Source organism: Mytilus galloprovincialis, chromosome 14, assembly GCF_965363235.1.
Source record: "Mytilus galloprovincialis chromosome 14, xbMytGall1.hap1.1, whole genome shotgun sequence".
Lineage (NCBI taxonomy): Eukaryota > Metazoa > Mollusca > Bivalvia > Mytilida > Mytilidae > Mytilus > Mytilus galloprovincialis.
In genome coordinates this window covers 36,919,299-36,929,248 of record NC_134851.1, presented here as the reverse complement: position 1 = coordinate 36,929,248, position 9,950 = coordinate 36,919,299, and the positions used below count along the sequence as shown (strand labels likewise).

Below are 9,950 nucleotides of genomic sequence, written 5' to 3'. Positions count from 1 at the left end.
TTTAACGTTTTGTTATGGTGGGACATTTTAAAGCTTTCTATAGGCGTTTTAGGATTAATCTCATTGTTGAAGGCCGTAAGCAGGCATTTTGTGATTGTGTCATTTGGTTGCTAGTGTATAGTTGTCTTATTGACAATTATACCACATTTCCTTCTTTTATACTGGGAGAATTTCTAAACATTATTTTGTATCTTTTAAACCGATTGATAAATGCTTGCCAATATTTTGGCACATTTTGAATGAAAAAAAAGTTTAAAGACCTTCTTAACCAAAACGAGATTTCTATCGGCGGTAAAGCTATTTTTCATATTTCATATGCCATGTTATATATTTTCTTATTGGACGTCAGTAGATACAAAATTTACAGAAACATGTAAAATTTGAAATATTTTATAAAAAGTTGAGTGACAAATAGTAAAGCAAGGTAACACGTTAGACCTATTGATTACATGCACGGATATATGAAGTGTTACAAGAATATAAAGAAAATCTATGGCAAAAAAAAGTTTCATCATTTCGAATTCAGGAGATATTGGTAATTTTGTCAGCGACTTTCATGTGCCTTATAATTATTGGTTGATGTATGCTTGGTACCATTCGCTTTACATTCAGAGGGAAATACCAGTTGCGTATTCAGAACAAGAGCAAGCTAAACATACGTCCAAAAGGTAGGCTCTGAAACGTCAAGTAGCAACTTTCATGTTGCTACCTTTTATAGCTTGCTATGCGGTATGAATTATACTCATTGTTAAAGGCTGAATGGTGACCTTTAGTTCTTAACTTCTATGTAAATTGGTCAATGGGGAGAGTTCTCACATTGCATGGCAATCATACCAAATATTATTTATATCCAGGAAAAGAAACTATTAATAATGTAAACAATAGATGGGCTAAACGCTCTGTGTCTTTAATTTAAATGATATCGACACCAAATAAAGCATATTTATTTATATATTTATGTATTTATGTATTCATTTATTCATTAACTTCAAGGCGGGGCAACAGGCCTGAAGGTAGGGTATTTTTTTACTGTCACTTGAAGACAATGGTGCGTTGGATGGAGATAAAAAGTTTTATTTTGCCTGAGAATAGCATCTCTCAAATACAACAGTTTTTAATATCTCTTATATAATGGTTTAAATTAAAGGTTCATCAAATAGTATGGTTTATAATCTTATAGTGGTTTAAATTACAGGCAATATATCAAACTCCGAAACAGTGGTGACAACATGCTTCGCTTCTTTGTATGGAGATTGGCTATATATGGGTCGTTTTCAAAAAATGTCGAATTTTCAGTACACCCATGCTAACTTTTTTATTTCTAATGGAAATTTCAGTTGTAATGGTTTAAATGAAAGCTTGTCGGATTTGTGATTCAGAACATTAATAATAAACACACCTTACATCTATTTTGATAAGATTAAACTGCATTTAAGACCCATTTTGGGGGTATTTGTCTGCGTACAGTGTCAGAAAAACACATTTCAAATGATTTTTTTGCGATTTTCTGATCGCCTTGATATCTACAAAAGGGACTTTTTAAGAACGTTAAATATTATTCTAACGAAAATTCGTAGCTTCTATTTCACTGTATGTAACATATTATCTACAAACTAAATTGAATCTGCGTACAGGAGGTTCATGTCTTTCCTGTTACCGCTACTTATATCAGCTGTGAAATTAATCTCCCTATGAATATTGAATCAGTCAGTGTTGATTTCAAAAGTGCAAAGTAATCTTTACATTTAAAACGCCTCGTTTCTTGAACGACAGTGTAGAGAAAAGAAATTTCAAGACATTTAGTGAAAAAAATATAGCGTACTTTTTTTTATGTCTATGCTGTTACCACCAATTTTGATTAAATACACCAACAGTATATTTGTAAAAAGTGCAATAACGTGTTGGAAACCAAATTCACAATAGAAAAACATAATCACTTCTCCAAAGGGAGTAGTTATTTCACAACAGCAATCAAAAACGAAGAAATTTGTCTATCCTGTTATGTCTATCCTGTTACTATGGTTGCTATGGTTACAGTAACAGCATAGACAATTGTAGACAAAAACGTCGTTAATTTTTTTATCTTAACATATAGGTGCAAAACGAATGAAATATTTCGTTGTTTGAAGTCATCTTCAGGTTATAACGTCTTAATCTTCCCAATTAAGCATTCGCAGGTGCAATACTGATATCGGTAACAGGATAGACAAAAAGGTAACAGGATAGACTTTTATATATTAATATATCAGAAACGTACGTTCCTGTTACCAATGAAATATAGAGAAAAGTAAACTAACTTATGAGGGATTTACTTGATGTTGGGTTTATTTGAAAGGGTGAAAAAATGCCGAACAATATAAATTGCTATCTTAGACTTGCATTACTGGTGCTAATTTTTACAACCTTTGAAAACCAATTTTTAGAGGCATTTTTCAGTACAACCTGGAAAATTGGCAAATTATCTATTATATTACAGAATGAATATATATAGAAGTTTATTCTCTTGAAAACCATCTAATTGTCTACGTAAAACAAGCTTAACATTTTATCTTAACCTTTTCTTAATAACCCAAAATTTCTTTTGAAAATGGTAACAGGATAGACAAAATAATGTACCACCGATCAAAAAATGTTATAACATATTCTTGTATGACATCATTAAGATTGCATCTTTTAATATGTTGTTCTTAAAGTACTGTTTGTTATGATTTGCTTATGTAGAGGGTTGTTTGAATAAGTAACTTTTAATAATTTTTTCAATTTCAAAATTCGACATTTTTTGAAAATGACCCATATATAAAATTCATAATTTTATAAAATTTGCAATATAACTAATCGTGACTGCGTTCTATTAACCTCTATTGTAACATCACTAAAACGAGACAATAAATCTAATATAAAATTTATGGGAAAAGTTTTTGATATGGTGCAAATTATACATAAAACAGACAAAACTTCGCTCGGGACAATTTATCTCAAATATGGTTATTACGCTAATGGTTGGTGATTCCCGAGCTGTCAGATTGACATTTAACTATAATACCCACAAGTAATTCGCCTAATTGTCTTTTATGTAGGAATTGAAACACGAGATTAAATTCGATAATTGTCAAAATTGAAGCAATTTTCTAAATAATTGTCGATGATTAGTCACATAATCTGTTATCGTGGTAATTTTACAAATTGTTTCATCCGTTTATTATATATCTGAATTCAGTAAAATTTATCCTTATTATTGTTGGTACAGCATTTTACATGAAAATGCACAATAAGTTTATAAAATAAGTTTTTTTCTAGTAAAAATCAGCAAAATGAATCATTAATATTTTATATTAACATGCAAACATTTAATTATCAACAGTAAATGTTATAAACTAAATGAAATAATTGATAGTGGAATATTATGTTAACAAACAAGTTACTGAATCTTGTAAATCTGTTCGAGCGGTGCATGCGAGTTTGGGACAGTTGAAAACCATCATATATATAGTGAAAATAACTTCATTAGATATCTGCAGTTTCATATCCTATTTGATGTACATCATTCTGTTATTTTTTAACTTTATAAAAATTACATAAGGGGTTAGATGCTTGCCTTAAAATCAGAAAATATTGTTTCAGTCAGGGCCTGGTCCATCCTAAGTACAACTATAAAATGAGATGTGGTATGATTGCAAAAGAGACAACTATGATCCGTCAAAGTTCAATCGAAGTGGTTATAAGCAATTGTAGCCATGCACCTTATGTCATTCAACAATGAGACAACCCTATCCCGTATATTCGGCTACATTGTACGTAAGGCATGCATTGAACTATGAGAAAATCCCATACCGTATATATTCGGCCATAAAAGGCATGAAAATGTGAAGCAATTCAAACGAAAAATATAAGGCCTTGTTATTAACAAACCAATTAACGAAAACAAATATGACTGACATGAACCAACGACGACCACTGAAGTACAGGCTTCCTTATAACGTCCATTGTATTTTAGTATTTCTTAATAGAAAAGATGATCAAAGCCTTTGAATTAAGAGCTTTTGAAAGAGTACAGCTACATGTATACAGACAGGTTCACGAAAAATCATTAAAAAAATAATTAACCGAAGCTTGTCAAGTGAAAGACCATTTATCTTCAAAGAGTTGGTATGCTTTTTACTATTCGGTCCAATATTAAAATATCAACCCAAACACACATCGTAGACAAAAACACCAATACCATGATAATCATTGATTCTGAATATTTTTTAGATATGCTCAGAAAATCATGATAATTTTCAACATGATCATCTCTTGCCATACATGTTTTCTCAAACTGGATAATATCAAACTTAGTACTTACTTACTGTACATGTACTGTACTTACTTGGGAGTTTGGCTCCTCCGGGGAGCATAGGCCATTGACGAACTCTCTCCATCTAACTCGATAAAGTGCCAGCTTTTCTAAAGTGTTCTAGTTGTATCCTTGCTGCTTTATTTCAAATTCTGTGTCCCTGCGCCAGGTGTTTCTTGGACGTTCTCGGTTTCTTTTTCCCTGAAGGTTCCACATCAGTGATAAGTGCTTGCCTTGTAATGCTGCTTGTTGGTTTTTGCAGTGTGTGCACAACCTATCCATACCCATTTTCTTTTCTTGATTTGAATGTCAATCAAACTCAATAAGATTTGTTAAGTATTTTAGATTTAGGCCAAAGAGTCGACACATCGTTTAACATTCTAATTATAGACAGTTCGTTGCATCTTGTAAAAATATCTATGAACTCAAAAAGGGGGAGTCGATAAAATCTGACGAAATAAAACGTTCTTCTGGAAAGCAAATGTCCTAATATTCTAGATTTGGTACATAGGTTAACCAGATGCTCCGCAGGGCGTAGCTTTATACGACCGCAGAGGTTGAACCCTGAACGGTTGGGGCAAGTATGGACACAACATTCAAGCTGGATTCAGCTCTAAATTTGGATTGTGATTAAATAGTTGACCCAGCATAGGTTTCTGACACAGAATGAATGTGTTCTAATGAACTTAAAATTTTTGTTTTCTCTTAGAGCAATTCACTATGCTGTTGAATATTAATCCTCTCAAAACAAGAATGTGTCCTCAGTACACGAATGCCCCACTCGCACTATCATTTTCCATGTTCAGTGGACCGTGAAATTGGGGTAAAAACTCTAACTCTAATTTGGCATTAAAATTAGAAAGATCATATCATAGGGGACATGTGTACTAAGTTTGAAGTCGATTGGACTTAAACTTCATCAAAAACTACCTTGACCAAAAACTTTAACCTGAAGCGGGACAGACGGACGGACGAACGAACGGACAGACGGACGGACGGACGGACGCACAGACCAGAAAACATAATGCCCCTCTACTATCGTAGGTGGGGCATAAAAATGTTTGAAGAAATTTTCTTTTTTATTTATGAAATTTCAAATGAGAAAAATTGAACCCAATTTTTTTAATCACATCCCCCTTTCCCTTATTCCAAAACTAATCTCAATTAAAATTTCTAATGGAGTTTGCAACAATAACTACTCATTTAAATACATCATAAAATATTAAGATGTAAAAAAAACTGCTTGTTATCACTGAATGTTATTTATTATAATTTATCAGTTGGTAGTAAAAAGTGAATATACATTGTATATTGTATATAACAAAGATTTAAGTTGATTCTGGACAAAGAAAGATAACTCCAATTAAAAAAAAAATCTTGCTATTGCACAATATTTTGCAATTAGATATTTCTTGCTTACTATTCTGGACAAAGAAAGATAACTCTAATTAAAAAAAAATTTGCTATTTCACAATATTGTGCAATTAGATATTTCTTGCCATTGCGCAATACTGTGCAATTGAAAAGACTTGCTATTGCACAACACTTAATATAATAATTTTAGATCCTGATTTGGACCAACTTGAAAACTGGGCCCATAATAAAAAAATCTAAGTACATTTTTGGATTCAGCATATCAAAGAACCCCAAGATTTCAATTTTTGTTGAAATCAGACTAAGTTTAATTTTGGACCCTTTGGACTTTAGTGTAGACCAATTTGAAAACAGGACCAAAAATGAAGAATCTACATACACAGTTAGATTTGGTATATCAAAGAACCCCATTTATTCAATTTTTGATGAAATCAAACAAAGTTTAATTTTGGACCCCGATTTGGACCAACTTGAAAACTGGGCCAATAATCAAGAATCTAAGTACATTTTTAGATTCAGCATATCAAAGAACCTAACTGATTCATTTTTTGTCAAAATCAAATTAAGTTTAATTTTGGACCCTTTGGACCTTAATGTAGACCAATTTGAAAACGGGACCAAAAGTTAAGAATCTACATACACAGTCATGACAGTTAGATTCGGCATATCAAAGAACCCCAATTATTCAATTTTGATGAAATCAAACAAAGTTTAATTTTGGACCCTTTGGGCCCCTTATTCTGTTGGGACCAAAACTCCCAAAATCAATACCAACCTTCCTTTTATGGTCATAAACCTTGTGTTTAAATTTCATAGATTTCTATTAACTTATACTAACGTTATGGTGCGAAAACCAAGAAAAATGCTTATTTGGGTCCCTTTTTGGCCCCTAATTCCTAAACTGTTGGGACCTAAACTCCCAAAATCAATACCAACCTTCCTTTTGTAGTCATTAACATTGTGTTTAAATTTCATTGATTTCTATTTACTTAAACTAAAGTTATTGTGCGAAAACCAAGAATAATGCTTATTTGGGCCCTTTTTTGGCCCCTAATTCCTAAACTGTTGAAACCTAAACTCCCAAAATCAATCCCAACTGTTCTTTTGTGGTCATAAACCTTGTGTCAAAATTTCATAGATTTCTATTAACTTAAACTAAAGTTATAGTGCGAAAACCAAGAAAATGCTTATTTGGGCCCTTTTTGGCCCCTAATTCCTAAAATGTTGGGACCAAAACTCCCAAAATCAATACCAACCTTCCTTTTGTGGTCATAAACCTTGTGTTAAAATTTCATAGATTTCCATTCACTTTTACTAAAGTTAGAGTGCGAAAACTAAAAGTATTCGGACGCCGGACGACGACGACGACGACGACGACGACGACGACGACGACGACGACGCCGACGCCAACGTGATAGCAATATACGACGAAAAATTTTTCAAATTTTGCGGTCGTATAAAAAAAATTAAGATTGAAACAGGTTAACTGCGAATGGTGTTTCGGAATTTTATTACATTTTCGTAAAATGAGTGCAATGTATTTCCTTCTGGAAAAAAAAGTTAGTAAAATGTAATTGACAAATTTTTCTCAGATTTGCAATTCTTTTGAAAATTTTCAAAGGTATTGCAAATAAATAGATGAAAAATTAAGTTAATGTCGAGTTTTACTACATTTTTTGAATCCTGAAAAAAACCTAGACAGAGTGCCACCCCACTCTGAAGTAACTACATTTATAACAGAGTCAATGCAAAACTTTCTTTGAGATATCATTGTGCCTGGGAGACACAATTGATGCCCCTGCAGATGCAAACTGTTATTTTAAAATAACTATTATAGCATTTAACCGCTTATACCCCAAAAATTGCAAGTTCAACTATCTCTCAAAAGAGAAAATAATAATAAAAATCAAAACCATCACCAAATGCACACCTTCTATATACTGTGGATTTATTTATTTTCGTGGATTTAGGAAAACTTGCATATTCGTGGATACTTAATTTCGTGGTTTTGGCAAAGTCTGCTCACGTATATTACTTAATAAAATTTGTAATTCGTGAACATTTAAATTCATAGTTCCCCTGTACCCACGAAATCCACGAAAATTGGTATCCAACGAATTTTAATGAATCCACAGTATTTACAAACAGCCAGTAAAGTGAAAACTTCCTAGCATTCAAACTGTAGCAGGAGTCATCTGGAAACGCACCTCTTATGCAAGTAAATACTAAAAAAAAATACAAAGTTCAACTATCTCCCAAAAGAGCAAGTATTAATAAAAATCAAAACCTCTTACCACATGCACCTAGTCACACCTTCAATATCTATATAAACAGCCAGAAAAGTGAAAAACATATGATTATTTACAGTTAAACCTGCATTAAAGTTCGTCCATCAATGGCGGAACCAGGGGGTAGGGTAGGTGATCCGGGAGTTAGAACCCCATACACTTTTTTGACGATAAATACATGGGGACATATATACGTCGAACATCACCCCTTTTTTCTCCTCGATTGGATAACTCTTTTAAAAATAGCTGGATTTGCTCCTGTCTATATATATTAAGTAAACACCTGTCTTCTATGGTCACCTTTTCTTCTCCCGATTTAACTTTATCTCAAAGTAATTTGACATCAATTCAAATGTCACCTGTCTAATAAAGTCACTGTTCTCTCCTCCACAGGGTGACCTTTATGAACAGGTCTGACTGTTATTATCATTTTATTGGATAAATATACTATTCAAAGACATATTAGATTATTTCTTTCGATTCCCAAATTTCCGAAAAGAAGGTTCGGTAGTAAGTACTGCTTTTAAAAAGGTCAACCGTTATAGATATCATAACCCTAATTTTTAAAAATAAAAAAAAACCAATATAATTTTAATAAACCTCTCAAGCAAACATTTAAACCTATTTCATTCAGATACATGATTGTATTGATAAAAAGAAAAGCGTAAACGTTTGCTTCACATGAATTACATAAATATATATAATGCGTAGTTTAGTGTAACAAAGTTAAATTTTAACAAATTGATAAAATGTTTCAATGTTAATATTAGAAACTTTCAGGAAGCAACATATTGATTCCGTCCGCTCATTCAAATGGATTCCGTAGCTGTACATCGTAATTCCTATACAGTGTTTTATTTGGTTTCAGAAACCAAAGAAATCTTTCATTTATCCATAGCGAAGTTTGTTTTGTCCCGTCAGGATAGATATGATCTATGAGTTAACAATATTATCTGTATAGAGATGAAAGTCAAAAAGAAAAGGTCATGATATTTATACATACGGTTTCTTTAATGTCAGGGCGGCGTGTTCGATTGTTACTAACCTTTTCATATCTGTCCTACCAAAGCGTCTTTAGTCAAAATATAAGGTCATGGTATTTTGATAAAATGTCAGAACTATACTCATCTTTATATAAATGTTGAATCTTTCATTAGTATGCCATATACCGTATCCTATGATTTTTGGGGAAAACAGTGTTAGATCTGGTGGTTTAAGAGTGTGTACGTTGTGTGCATTTTGGTGTATATTTTGGGTATAACATAACAATTATTTGTGTTTTTGGAATACTTTCTCAATAGTTGTAAATTTGGAATATGTGTTATCTCACTAGTGTTAGTTTTAAAAGAGAATTAAATACATTGTAAGTATATTTTTTTTAAATTTTGCCCCCTTTAAGGTTGATTTTGATATATTTTTTTTAAATCCCGCATGATATTATAATCTATTACCACGATACTGTTGCAGGTGATCGACGTCCATATTTTAAAATGAAGTGTAGGTGCTCGACGCCCATATCAGTAACATTCAAAATTAAGAATCGTTTTGTTTTCAAAATTTATAAACTGACTACAAAGTTATCTGTGAACCATGAACAATCGTGTACTTCTAGAATACTTCTACATTCATTTATCCTGCATTTAGCTAACCATTGTAAGTCATACAACATGTACACAGTCGGAAACCAGGTTGAAATAGAACAAAAGAATCGAAGCTCTCTATTAGAGAAGGCGATAAATGTTTACTGTATTGTTTACTATAGTGACAATTTTTTAAAAAGTTAATAGAAACAAACAAAACTGCAATTTTCTTCTCAATTACGAGGTGTTTTATTTCAAAAACACCATTTGCATAAGTTTTCAATTTATCTAGTACATAGTTAAGCAGAACAATTAGATATCAAGTCGACGACATGGGTATCTTTCAAGTTGGATGACAAAAATGCATAACCTCCG

At 32.2% G+C, this 9,950-nt stretch overlaps 1 protein-coding gene across 1 annotated transcript in view; it reads left to right on the top strand.

Moving 5' to 3' along the window:
* Window positions 1-9,236: 9,236 nt before the first annotated feature.
* The window catches only part of LOC143059660 (putative nuclear hormone receptor HR38), a 48,326-nt gene continuing 47,612 nt past the window's right edge, over window positions 9,237-9,950 (top strand). The window contains exon 1 of the mRNA XM_076233197.1: window positions 9,237-9,358. The gene's annotated coding sequence lies outside the window, so the exon portion shown is untranslated. The remainder of the gene's footprint in view (window positions 9,359-9,950) is intronic.